The 14,590-nt window shown below is 35.9% G+C and overlaps 1 protein-coding gene across 16 annotated transcripts in view; it reads left to right on the top strand.

Moving 5' to 3' along the window:
- LOC309804101 (zinc finger protein 226-like) overlaps positions 1 to 14,590 on the top strand; it is a 439,178-nt gene that overhangs the window by 293,844 nt on the left and 130,744 nt on the right. The window lies entirely within an intron of this gene.

Genomic DNA, 14,590 nt, shown 5'->3' with positions numbered 1-14,590 from the left:
TCTCAGAACTTTTGGACACATGCCTTTGCAGGGTTTTGAAGTTTCATGATGACATGACTTGTGTGGGTGTTTTTGCACCCATTATGTTGGACAAATGATAGGCCTTATCAATTTAGAAACTCATGTTTTTAAGTTCTGGGCATTTTCTTTTTTCTTTTTTTCTTTTTTTTTTTTTTTTTTGTGATACGTGGGCCTCTCACTGTTGTGGCCTCTCCTTTGTGGAGCACAGGCTCCAGACGCACAGGTTCAGCAGCCACGGCTCACGGGCCCAGCTGCTCCGTGTCATGTGGGATCTTCCCGGACCGGGACACGAACCCATGTCCCCTGCATCGGCAGGCGGACTCTCAACCACTGTGCCACCAGGGAAGCTCTGGACATTTTCTTTAAAATACTTATTGGATAATGTCATTCTCATTGTACAACCTATTCTGTTTCTTGAAAACATATTTCAGTTGGTTGCGAGTGTTCACATCTTCTATATCTGTATTGATTTATTTTGTTTAGTTCTTTTATCAATTGCAAAGAGATAAGTGTTAAAAAATGTAACTATGATTACCGATTTGTCCGTTTCTTCCTTTAGTTTTGACAGGTATTGCTTTGAGTATTTTGAAGCTCACTTAGGTGCATATATAATTAAGAATGTTACTATTAAGAACTAATATTACATACTGAGAAATTTCCTGCTTAATTTTTAGTAATATTTTTCTTCTTGAAGTTTACTTTTTCTTTTGAGGAATTTCTTTATCATTTCTTGTAGTACGGGTCTGCTGGTGATGAATTGTTTTAAATGTCTTTATTTTACCCTCATTAAAGGATAGAGTTCTGGGTTGACAGTTTTTACTTCTTCCAGTATTATAAAGGTATTAATCCATTGTCTTTGGTCCCTCATTATATTTTGATGAGTAGTCAGTCATTGTTCATATCATCTATTCTCTGTTTGTCATTCTTTTTTTGGTTTTCAAGGCTTTTCCTGATAAAAAAAATTGGTTAAAGAAAACAAATTAGGTGATACAAACATTTACCACTTCATGAAACAGACTGACTCCTTTTAGAGAATTGCAAAATGAGGTGGAAGGCAAGAAGGTTTTATAGGACAAAGAATAAAGAACAAAGAGCAAGGAAGAGGTGAATAGAAAATATCTGATTGGCTGGGCCACAGAGTCAGTCTTGTTTAGGGTGGGAAGGCCCAGTGTTGGCTTGATGTTTGGGGATTGGCTGACTTAATACACTGCATTTCTGGTCAAGTATAGCGTTTATAGGAACATGAAAGTTATCTAATGAACTAAATACTTAGTTCATTTTCCTTAATGTTTATAGGATTTTGGTGGTTTCTATTTATTTTTGAGTAAATTTTGAAAAAAAGAAACTTTTCTAACAACTTGTCAGTTTCATCTACATTTTTATGCTTATGGAGATAAAGTAGTCGTAATATTCTTTTATTATCTGTTTAATATCTGCTGCATTCATAATTATGTGGATTTTTCTTTTTCATTCCTAATGTTTATTTGTGCCTTATTTCCTTTTCATTATGGTACCTTCTGACAGAAGTTTGTCTAATTTATCATAGATTTCAAAGAATCAGTTATTCATTTTATTTATCTTTTCTATTATATATATTGTTTTTTTGTTAGGTTTTCCTCTTACACTTATCATTTAATTTCTTCTTATTCTCTTTGGGCTTTCTTTGTTAGTTATCTGTTAATCTCCTAAAGTGGGTGCCTAATGTGTAATTTTCAGTCTCTTCTTTCCTAATATGTGTTTGAAACTACATTTTTGTGCATCTCCATGATAGCTGCATCCTATAAATTTTTTTAGGTAGTACTTTCATTAAAACTCAGTGGTAAAATATCTTCTATTTTAAATTATGATTTTTCCATGATTCATAAATTTTTAGAAGAGTGTTATCTTTGATTTATATGATTTTAAAATTAATTTTCTTATAAACAGGTGGAAATAAAGCTTGTCTTTATAACATAAATCTTTCCAGTTTCTTGAGACTTGCTGCATTACCCAGTGGTCAATTTTTATAACGTTCTAGGCATCCTTGAAAAGAATGTGTATTTTTCATTTATTGTGTGCCATTAGTTCAAATTTGTAAATTATATTTTGTTCTCTCACTTACTGATTTTTATTGTTTTTCTTGGTTTATAAATAGAAATGTGTATGAAAATATAATCATGATGGGTGATTTTTCAATTCCATGTTTAAAATTTCTGTCAGTTTGCTTCATATATTTTGGAGCTGCCTTGGATGCATCCAAGTCTAGAAATGCTAAATCTTCCTCATCTACATCATCTCTAGAAATGTTGTTTTGCCATAAAGTCTATATTTTCTGATATTGATAAAAGCACACAAAGTTTATTTGATTAACATTTGCTTGATATGTATCTTTTATTTTTCTTTATCATTATGTTTTAAATGAATGACAATAGTTGTATTTTTTTTTTACTTCAGTCTGATAAGTGTTTCTATAAATGGAACATTTTTTCCATTTACATTTATTGTTGTCACTTTTATTTTGGATTTGTTTCTTCTATCTTATTTCATGCTTTCTATTCATTCCACATTTTTTTTTTTGCTTTATAACAAATTTAATCAGTTATACATATACATATGTTCCCATATCCCCTCCCTTTTGCGTCTCCCTCCCACCCTCCCTATCCCACCCCTCCAGGCGGTCACAAAGCACCGAGCTGATCTCCCTGTGCTCTGCGGCTGCTTCCCACTAGCTATCTACCTTACGTTTGGTAGTGTATATATGTCCATGCCACTCTTTCACTTTGTCACAGCTTACCCTTCCCCCTCCCCATATCCTCAAGTCCATTCTCAAGTAGGTCTGTGTCTTTATTCCCGTTTTACCCCTATGTTCTTCATGACATTTTTTTTCTTAAATTCCATATATATGTGTCAGTATACAGTATTTGTCTTTCTCTTTCTGACTTACTTCACTCTGTATGACAGACTCTAGGTCCATCCACCTCATTACAAATAGCTCAATTTCATTTCTTTTTATGGCTGAGTAATATTCCATTGTATATATGTGCCACATCTTCTTTACCCATTCATCCGATGATGGACACTTAGGTTGTTTCCATCTCCGGGCTATTGTAAATAGGGCTGCTATGAACATTTTGGTACATGTCTCTTTTTGAATTATGGTTTTCTCAGGGTATATGCCCAGTAGTGGGATTGCTGGGTCATATGGTAGTTCTATTTGTAGTTTTTTAAGGAACCTCCATACTGTTCTCCATAATGGCTGTACCAATTCACATTCCCACCAGCAGTGCAAGAGGGTTCCCTTTTTTCCACACCCTCTCCAGCATTTATTGTTTCTAGATTTTTTGATGATGGCCATTCTGACTGGTGTGAGATGATATCTCATTGTGGTTTTGATTTGCATTTCTCTAATGAGTAAAGATGTTGAGCATCCTTTCATGTGTTTGTTGGCAGTCTGTATCTCTTCTGTGGAGAAATGTCTATTTAGGTCTTCTGCCCATTTTTGGATTGGGTTGTTTGTTTTTTTGTTATTGAGCTGCATGAGCTGCTTATAAATTTTGGAGATTAATCCTTTGTCAGTTGCTTCATTTGCAAATATTTTCTCCCATTCTGTGGGTTGTCTTTTGGTCTTATGGTTTCCTTTGCTGTGCAAAAGCTTTTAAAGTTTCATTAGGTCCCATGTGTTTATTTTTGTCTTTATTTCCATTTCTCTAGGAGGTGGGTCAAAAAGGATCTTGCTGTGATTTATGTCATAGAGTGTTCTGCCTATGTTTTCCTCTCAGAGTTTGATAGTGTCTGGCCTTACATTTAGGTCTTTAATCCATTTTGAGCTTATTTTTGTGTATGGTGTTAGGGAGTGATCTAATCTCATACTTTTACATGTCCCTATCCAGTTTTCCCAGCACCACTTATTGAAGAGACTGTCCTTTCTCCACTGTACATTCCTGCCTCCTTTATCAAAGATAAGGTGACCATATGTGCGTGGGTTTATCTCTGGGCTTTCTATCCTGTTCCATTGATCTATCTTTCTGTTTTTGTGCCAGTACCATACTGTCTTGATTACTGTAGCTTTGTAGTATAGTCTGAAGTCAGGGAGCCTGATTCCTCCAGCTCCATTTTTCGTTCTCAAGATTGCTTTGGCTATTTGGGGTCTTTTGTGTTTCCATACAAATTGTGAAATTTTTTATTCTAGTTCTGTGAAAAATGCCAGTGGTAGTTTGATAGGGATTGCATTGAATCTGTAGATTGCTTTGGGTAGTAGAGTCATTTTCACAATGTTGATTCTTCCAATCCAAGAACATGGTACATCTCTCCATCTATTTGTATCATCTTTAATTTCTTTCATCAGTGTCTTATAATTTTCTGCATACAGGTCTTTTGTCTCCTTAGGTAGGTTTATTCCTAGATATTTTATTCTTTTTGTTGCAGTGGTAAATGGGAGTGTTTCCTTGATTTCACTTTCAGATTTTTCATCATTAGTATATAGGAATGCCAGAGATTTCTGTGCATTAATTTTGTATCCTGCAACTTTACCAAATTCATTGATTAGCTCTAGTAGTTTTCTGGTAGCATCTTTAGGATTCTCTATGTATAGTATCATGTCATCTGCAAACAGTGACAGCTTTACTTCTTCTTTTCCGATTTGGATTCCTTTTATTTCCTTTTCTTCTCTGATTGCTGTGGCTAAAACTTCCAAAACTTTGTTGAATAAGAGTGGTGAGAGTGGGCAGCCTTGTCTTGTTCCTGATCTTAGTGGAAATGGTTTCAGTTTTTCACCATTGAGGACGATGCTGGCTGTGGGTTTGTCATATATGGCCTTTATTATGTTGAGGAAAGTTCCCTCTATGCCTACTTTCTGCAGGTTTTTTTATCATAAATGGGTGTTGAATTTTGTCAAAAGCTTTCTCTGCATCTATTGAGATGATCATATGGTTTTTCTCCTTCAATTTGTTAATATGGTGTATCACGTTGATTGATTTGCATATATTGAAGAATCCTTGCATTCCTGGAATAAACCCCACTTGATCATGGTGTATGATCCTTTTAATGTGCTGTTGGATTCTGTTTGCTAGTATTTTGTTGAGGATTTTTGCATCTATGTTCATCAGTGATATTGGCCTGTAGTTTTCTTTCTTTGTGACATCCTTGTCTGATTTTGGTATCAAGGTGATGGTGGCCTCGTAGAATGAGTTTGGGAGTGTTCCTCCCTCTGCTATATTTTGGAAGAGTTTGAGAAGGATAGGTGTTAGCTCTTCTCTAAATGCTTGATAGAATTCACCTGTGAAGCCATCTGGTCCTGGGCTTTTGTTTGTTGGAAGATTTTTTATCACAGTTTCAATTTCAGTGCTGTGATTGTTCTGTTCATATTTTCTATTTCTTCCTGATTCAGTCTTGGCAGGTTGTGCATTTCTAAGAATTTGTCCATTTCTTCCAGGTTGTCCATTTTATTGGCATAGAGTTGCTTATAGTAATCTCTCATGATCTTTTTATTTCTGCAGTGTCAGTTGTTACTTCTCCTTTTTCATTTCTAATTCTATTGATTTGAGTCTTCTCCCTTTTTTTCTTGATGAGTCTGGCTAATGGTTTATCAATTTTGTTTATCTTCTCAAAGAACCAGCTTTTAGTTTTATTGATCTTTGCTATCGTTTCCTTCATTTCTTTTTCATTTATTTCTGATCTGATTTTTATGATTTCTTTCCTTCTGCTAACTTTGGGATGTTTTTGTTCTTCTTTCTCTAATTGCTTTAGGTGCAAGGTTAGGTTGTTTATTCGAGATGTTTCCTGTTTCTTATGGTGGGATTGTACTGCTATAAACTTCCCTCTTAGAACTGCTTTTGCTGCATCCCATAGGTTTTGGGTCGTCGTGTCTCCATTGTCATTTGTTTCTAGGTATTTTTTAATTTCCTCTTTGATTTCTTCAGTGATCACTTCGTTATTAAGTAGAGTATTGTTTAGCCTCCATGTGTTTGTATTTTTTACAGCTCTTTTCCTGTAATTGATATCTAGTCTCATAGCATTGTGGTCGGAAAAGATACTTGATACAATTTCAATTTTCTTAAATTTACCAAGGCTTGATTTGTGACCCAAGATAGGATCTATCCTGGAGAATGTTCCATGAGCACTTGAGAAAAATGTGTATTCTGTTGTTTTTGGATGGAATGTCCTATAAATATCAATTAAGTCCATCTTGTTTAATGTATCATTTAAAGCTTGTGTTTCCTAATTTATTTTCATTTTGGATGATCTGTCCATTGGTGAAAGTGGGGTGTTAAAGTCCCCTACTATGATTGTGTTACTGTCGATTTCTCCTTTTATAGCTGTTAATATTTGCCTTATGTATTGAGGTGCTCCTATGTTTGGTGCATAAATATTTACAATTGTTATATCTTCTTCTTGGATCGATCCCTTGATCATTATGTAGTGTCCTTCTTTGTCTCTTCTAGTAGTCTTTATTTTTAAGTCTATTTTGTTTGATATGAGAATTGCTACTCCAGCTTTCTTTTGGTTTCCATTTGCATGGAATGTCTTTTTCCATCCCCTTACTTTCACTCTGTATGTGTCTCTAGGTCTGAAGTGGGTCTCTTGTAGACAGCATGTATATGGGTCTTGTTTTTGTATCCATTCAGCCAATCTGTGTCTTTTGGTGGGAGCATTTAGTCCATTTACATTTAAGGTAATTATTGATATGTATGTTCCTATTCCCATTTTCTTAATTGTTTTGGGTTCATTATTGTAGGTCTTTTCCTTCTGTTGTGTTTCTTGCCTAGAGAAGTTCCTTTAGCATTTGTTGTAAAGCTGGTTTGGTGGTGCTGAACTCTCTCAGCTTTTGCTTGTCTGTAAACGTTTTAATTTCTCCATCAAATCTGAATGAGATCCTTGCTGGGTAGAGTAATCTTGGTTGCAGATTCTTCTCCTTCATCACTTTAATTATGTCCTGCCACTCCCTTCTGGCTTGTAGAGTTTCTGCTGAGAGATCAGCTGTTATCCTGATGGGGATTCCCTTGTGTGTTATTTGTTGTTTTTGCCTTGCTGCTTTTAATATGATTTCTTTGTGTTTAATTTTTGACAGTTTGATTAATATGTGTCTTGGCATATTTCTCCTTGGATTTATTCTGTATGGGACTCTCTGTGCCTCCTGGACTTGATTAACTATTTCCTTTCCCATATTAGGGAAGTTTTCAACTATAATCTCTTCAAATATTTTCTCAGTCCCTTTCTTTTTCTCTTCTTCTTCTGGAACCCCTATAATTCGAATGTTGGTGCGTTTAATGTTGTCCCAGAGGTCTCTGAGACTGTCCTCTGTTCTTTTCATTCTTTTTTCTTTATTTTGCTCTGCAGCAGTTATTTCCACTATTTTATCTTCCACCTCACTTATCCGTTCTTCTGCCTCAGTTATTCTGCTATTGATCCCATCTAGAGTATTTTTTATTTCATTTATTGTGTTTTTAATCGATGCTTGATGCATCTTTAGTTCTTCTAGGTCCTTGTTAACTGTTTCTTGCATTTTGTCTATTCTATTTCCAAGATTTTGGATCTGGGAAATAGAATCTTGGATCAGCTTTACCATCATTATTCTGAATTCTTTTTCAGATAGACTGCCTATTACCTCTTCATTTGTTAGGTCTGGTGGGTTTTTATCTTGCTCCTTCTCCTGCTGTGTGTTTTTCTGTCTTCTCATTTTGCTTATGTTACTGTGTTTGGGGTCTCCTTTTTGCAGGCTGCAGGTTCATAGTTCCCGTTGTTTTTGGTGTCTGTCCCCAGTGGCTAAGGTTGGTTTAGTGGGTTGTGTAGGCTTCCTGGTGGAGGGGACTAGTGCCTGTGTTCTGGTGGATGAGGCTGGATCTTGTCTTTCTGGTGGGCAGGTCCATGTCTGGTGGTGTGTTTTGGGGTGTCTGCGGACTTTTTATGATTTTAGGCCACCTCTCTGCTAATAGGTGGCGTTGTGTTCCTGTCTTGCTAGTTGTTTGGCATAGGGTGTCCAGCACTGTAGCTTGCTGGTCCTTGAGTGAAGCTGGGTGCTGGTTTTGAGATAGAGATCTCTGGAAGATTTTCACCGTTTGATATTATGTGGAGCTGGGAGGTCTCTTGTGGACCAGTGTCCTGAAGTTGGCTCTCCCACCTCAGATGCACAGCACTGACTCCTGGCTCCTCAATTTGGAATGATTTGTTGTCTATTCATGTATTCCACAGATGCAGGGTACATCAAGTTGATTGTGGAGCTTTAATCCGCTGCTTCTGAGGCTGCTGGGAGAGGTTTCCCTTTCTCTTCTTTGTTCTCACAGCTCCTGGGTCTCAGCTTTGGATTTGGCCCCGCCTCTGCGTGTAGGTCGCTGGAGGGCGTCTGTTGTTCGCTCAGACAGGACAGGGTTAAAGGAGCAGCCTCTTCGGGGACTCTGGCTCACTCAGGCCGAGCGGGAGGGAGGGGCACGGAGTGCGGGGCGAGCCTGCAGCAGCAGAGTTTGGCGTGACGTTGCACCAGCCCGAGGCGCACCGTGCTTTCTCCCAGGGAAGCCGCCCCTGGATCCCGGGACCCCGGCAGTGGCGGGCTGCACAGGCTCCCGGAAGGGCGGTGTGGACAGTGACCTGCGCTCGCACACAGGCTTCTTGGCGGCAGCAGCAGCAGCCCCAGCGTCCCACGCCCGCCACTGGGCTCCGCGCTTTCAGCCGCGACTCGTGCCCGTCTGTGGAGCCCCTTTAAGCAGTGCTCTTAATCCCCTCTCCTCACGCACCAGGAAACCAAGAGGGAAGAAAAAGTCTCTTGCCTCTTTGGCAGCTCCAGAGTTTTCCCGGACTCCCTCCCGGCTAGCTGTGGCACATTAGCCCCCTTCAGGCTGAGTTCTCGCCGCCAGCCCCAGTCCTCTCCCTGCGCTCTGACCGAAGCCCGAGCCTCAGCTTCCAGCGCCGCCCGCCCCGGCGGGCGAGCAGACAAGCCTCTCGGGCTGGTGAGTGCCGCTCGGCACCGATCCTCTGTGTGGGGATCTCTCCGCTTTGCCCTAACCAGGTATGTGGGGAGTTTCTTGCCTTTTGGGAGGTCTGGGGTCTTCTGCCAGCGTTCAGTAGGTGTTCTGTAGGAGTTGTTCCACGTGTTACTGTATTTCTGGTGTATCCGTGGGGAGGAAGGTGATCTCCGCGTCTTACTCTTCCGCCATCTTACCCGGAACCACTCATTCCACTTTTTATATGTTTTCTTTGCTCTTCTATTTATTTTTTTTACTTAATTTTTTTCTTATCTTTTTAAACCTCTGTTTACTTAGAAGCTATATACTAGCTGTGCTTTTTATTTATAGCTATCCTAGACATTTTAACACTATACTTAATATTTCAAAATCAAAAGGCAACTAGCAGTTTTACACTCTTCCTTAATTTGAAGATCTTAGAGGGTTAACACACTTAGAAAGTTATCACACTTCTTTCACATGCAACTTTTATTTCTATACCATTTGTTTTTCATCCCACATGAGAACATTATTTGTTTTATATGGTCAATGTTTGTTTAGATTAATCTACAAATTTATCTTGTTTTCAGTACTCCTTCATTCATTTCAGATGTCCATTTTGGATTACTTTTCTTCTGCTTGAAAATTTTAGAATTTCTTGGTTCTATTAATGGCAAACTCTTAAGTTTTTGTGTGTTCAAAAAATGCCTATATTTTACCCTAGTGCTTGGAAGTTATTTTCTCTGGGAATATAATTCTATGTTGACAGTTATTTTCCCTTAGCATATTTATTTATTATCTGGGTTTCATTCCTGGTATTGAGAAGCCAGCTTTTAGTCTTGTTGTTATTCCTATGTAGGGAATCCGTCTTTTCAAAATTTTTTTCCTCACTGTTCTTAAATTCTTCTCTTTGTCTTTGGTGCTCTGAGGTTTTTCACTATGTTAAGTAATAGTATGGATTTGTTTTTGTTTATTCTGCTCCAGATTCACTGGGTGTCCTGAATCAGCAGTATAGTATCCTTCAAAAGTTTTGGAAAAATCTCAGTATTTTTTTTTCAAAAATTATCTTTTTACATTCTAGTTTTTCTCTCATTCTTGAACTCTTATGTTCCAGAACCTTTTTTCTCTGTTCTACATGATTCTTAAATTATTTTTTATATCTTCATTTCTTTGTGCATTATACACACAACACACAAAAATGGTGATATATAGAGAGAGCATTATATATATACATATAATGTATAATCAACTATTTAATTCAGCTATCAGTTAAAATTTTTCATTTAATATATTTTTTATTTTTATAAGTTCTGTTTGGTCATTTTTAATAACTTCTTATTTATGGTGTCAGTTCTGCCTTTTATTCTTAATATTTAAATTATTTTCTTATTTTTTTATGTTTGTATATTTTACACTTCATATTTTAAAATATATTTTAAAACATATTAGACTTATCTGTATTGATACAATCTCCTTGTTGGAGGGGGTTTTGATTATTTTTATTACGGCTATATTTTCAGAGCATAGAGGGATGCCAAAGAGAAGCCAGTCAGTAATTCTTTGTTGGATAAATTAATGATAAGACCCTCTCTTGAATTAGACATCTACATCTTGGGCAGGGCCTACTTTTTTTCTTGGATCCCCTGAACATTATGTCATTGATAACCAGATTTCAAGGCCAACCATGTATGACAAATGCCCCTGTGGAATATTTGCATTCAGTGTTCTTCTTTCCCGTTCATAGTCAGGTTTATTTGGGGAGGAGTGGGGAAAATGGTGAAACCTTTCAAACTTCTTTTTTTTTTGCCAGTTATTAATATATTTTAAATAATGTTTTTACTGTTTTAGCCTACATTAAAACATTTGTTTCAGCGGCAGAGTCAGTTATGTTACCTAGTCTTCAATTCTCCCTGAAAAGGAAGTCTGTTTGAGTCATTTGATCCTGGAGGAAAATACAGAAATGGTTATTCTTCTTAACTGTAACCTCTCAAATAATTTTAAAGTTTAAGGGGAAAAAAGTGAATTAAATAATAAAAATGAAAAAGGACATGCCATTTAAATGGGGTATTTCATACCAAAGTTTACTGTTAGTAAAATATTATAGTTCTTTTCTTATTATTTAGATTAATAATGGGTATCCTATTTGTTGTGCTTGAAATATTGAACAAGTGGGAAACTGCAAATGTTTCAAAATAAAAATAGCACCCACCATGAAAGTTTTACTTACTCTCTTTGAGAAATAGTACAGAGACTGTCTTAAGGGATGATTTGGTAGACTTTATTTTTTATGGGATTAATAAATGTGATTGAGGTTAAATTTCTTATAATCTCTCTTACAGCTCTTGAACTGATTGCTACTGCTCTTTATGTTTTAATGTTAACATTCTTTTACTTCTCATACCCACAACTCTTCTTCATTTGTGACACATGTTGCACACAGAGACATGGAAGTCTGTTTTAAAATGAGCTTAGTTGTCTATTTACCTGCTTGGAACAGAGTTGACAGTTTCATTATAAAACACTGTGCAACATAAAATGTACAATGCCTGAGCTATTGAACATCCAGTTTGCTTAATAAATCCATGGAATTTTTATATGTTGAAAAACTAGGAATACACTATTATAAAGCAATTGACAACTAGTTTATTTGCCTAGCATAGAAAAACTGATGTCTATGATAGAAGTATCCAGTTTCTTGGTACAGATTATACCATTTATTTATGCCATTAAATAAATATTCCATGAAATAGGTTCACTGTAGGTATTTCATTAGTTTAGCAATAATTTATTAAGCAACTACTATATGCAAGGTATAGCTTTGTAAGAGATAAATAAGTGAAAAAATATGTTTTTTGGTCCTTATTGAGTAAGGTGAAAATGGGCATTTTAAATTGTAGTTTCCTAAATACAAAAAAAGGCCATAAAAAACTTCTAAATAACTTGAATGTATACCAATGAAGTTTTCCTTCTGTTTATTTTGGGTATATACTTTGCTATCTTTAACTTTAATTTTTAGATACTCCCCTTCTTCCCATATACTAAGGCTATCTGCAAACTGATATCTGCGATGAGGGTCTCCTGATTTTCCCTTCCTTTCCCCTCAGACAGAAAGCATTTTTCATCTCTGAATTTCTGTAGCATGTACTCATGTCTCTCACTTCTTATTTTGCTTTATAATTTATTTGTCTGTGTACTTATTTAATTTCCCTAGTAGCTTTAGAAGATCTTAAAGACAGAATCTATTTTCAGTCCTTCTCATCATGACTTATTGATAATAAGTTTTCCAACACCGCGAAAATGAAAAAGCACAATTAACATATCTTGTACATTTTCCTTTAGATGTAGAGAAATAATATTGCTCTTTAAGTTGAATAGTAAAAGTTAGCTTATTAGCATTCTTATCACTAGGAAAATTGTGGAAGTTAGTAATTCTTATATCACCCTATACCAACTTTCAGTCCAGTAATAAGTAGGCTTATGGAAACTAGAAGTAAATAAGTTATTGTCATTAGAGAACTATTATTTATTGTTTCTGTAGTTCTTCAGTAAGATGGTTAAGATAATATCCAAGGGAAATTTTTAAAATGATAACAATATGTATATTTACAACATTGTCCTTTTATTCATTGAATGATTTCTAAGAGGTAGGAAAAGGAGAATTGCTTAGGAAAGGAAAAGCCATTTGAGACAATACAAATTAACTCTTGGTAGCAAGGTAACATCAATATTTTATTTTGATGAAGTGGCTTTTAAAAACATCTAACTTCTTTTTCTGGTTAATTAGTGCCTAAATAAAAATGCTACTTTTGTTGTGCTTTCAAAAACACTGAAAATTAATACTTATATAATAATTCAATTTGTAAGATCTGTGGATAGATTACAAATAAAATAAATTTTAGATATTTTTAGGAATTTGGCACATGATCAACATATACACAGTTGTGAATCAATTTAATGTAAATTACACATATTTATACTCTCAAAACTGGTGCTTATGAAAAGCTTGTACTTAAACCCTGGCCAAATTGTACTTTTATCAAATTGGTAGTCTCATTGTTACAGTGTCATTATTTCATCTAAAACTTCCTCCTTCTAACCATAAAATAAAATTTAAAATTAGAGGATGTACTTTGTATTGACACATTCAAGTTGCCCAATATTTGTCAGGTTTAAGAAATAATATACAAACACTTTAGTTTTGCTTTAAGCAATTCGTCATTGCAGAAGCCATTTTTTTCTCTGATTATTGGAAGGTGTTTTCCATTAGTGTACTGACAAAGCTTTTCAAAATATTGATCGGGAGGAGGAAACATTCACATGTTGCTGTTAATAGACCTATTTTTCAAAATGCCAGAGGAAGTTGTGCTATCTGATGAACATTTTATTAAAAAGTGGAATGGAATAGTAATATACTGGATTCATGTTTTCTCATTTTTCCCTCTTACAATCCCAGGTGGAAGTAGTTAACTAGATAACCCTTTACTATGAACCCTTTACTTGGTTTAACTTTGCTTACTGGCATATATGTTTTGCTCAAGTGTTTCAGCTCTTGAGTATCACAACACTGTATCAGATTAGGCTGAGTTTAGACATTTTGGAATATGCCACACATGGTTATGGGAAAGGTTCAAGGGCTATATGCTGAAATATGGAACCAGTTTCTAGGTCATTGTGGAAGTGATTATGTTGGTAGGAGTGGCTTGTGATTTTAGTTAGATCTCTGCTAAATTTAATTTATCTAAATATTTCTCCAGAGTTCTATATTTATCAGAGTACATAGACATTAATTGAAAACGTTTGGAAAGGAAATTGACCTAACATAAGACTAAACTAATCTAATACCACAGCGTTGAAACTAAAAGACTTATTGATCATTGTGAATTTGTGTGCATATATTTTGGATGAGGATGTGGGAGAGTTTTAAAAACCAGTCTAGGGCTTCCCTGGTGGCACAGTGGTAGAGAGTCTGCCTGCCGATGCAGGGGACATGGGTTCGTGCCCCGGTCCAGGAAGATCCCGCATGCTGCGGAGAGGCTGGGCCCGTGAGCCATGGCCGCTGAGCCTGTAAGTCCGGAGCCTGTGCTCCGCAACGGGAGAGGCCACAACAGTGAGAGGCCCGCATACCACAAAAAAAAAAAAAAAAAAGTCTATATAAAAAACAGTCTTCTGTCCAAAATTATTTTTCATCAATATGAGTCATTAACTGCTATTTTTCAGTACCATAAAACATAAAAAAGGAGCTTTACATCGTAGTGGTGTTTGTAGCATTTTCAGTAATTATTGCAAAGAAACTTAATGTGAAATTTATTCATTACTTAAGCTTTTTAAATATAATATTGCTTGTTGAAATATTAAATTCACACATTGAAGATGAAGAGCTGTTTTTAATAACTTGAAAAAAAACCTGATTTTAAAAAAGATCATAATTTCTCTATTGTTTTTAGAATAGCCTATCATCAATATTGAACAAAAAGGGGCTTACGTCTTTATCAGTCAAGACAACTTTAATCTTGCAAATTGGATCAAATTTGTCCAACAGTGATATCATTCAACACTGAAACAATTTGGGGAATCTTATTTCCAAATTCCCAGTTTTTGACCTTGCCCTAATAAAAGGTTCTACAGACAGTAGTATGGAAATTGAATTTATTGCTTAA

The sequence above is a fragment of the Mesoplodon mirus genome (assembly GCF_964341445.2).
Source record: "Mesoplodon mirus genome assembly, chromosome: 5".
NCBI lineage: Eukaryota > Metazoa > Chordata > Mammalia > Artiodactyla > Ziphiidae > Mesoplodon > Mesoplodon mirus.
This window is presented reverse-complemented; position numbering and strand designations above follow the sequence as displayed.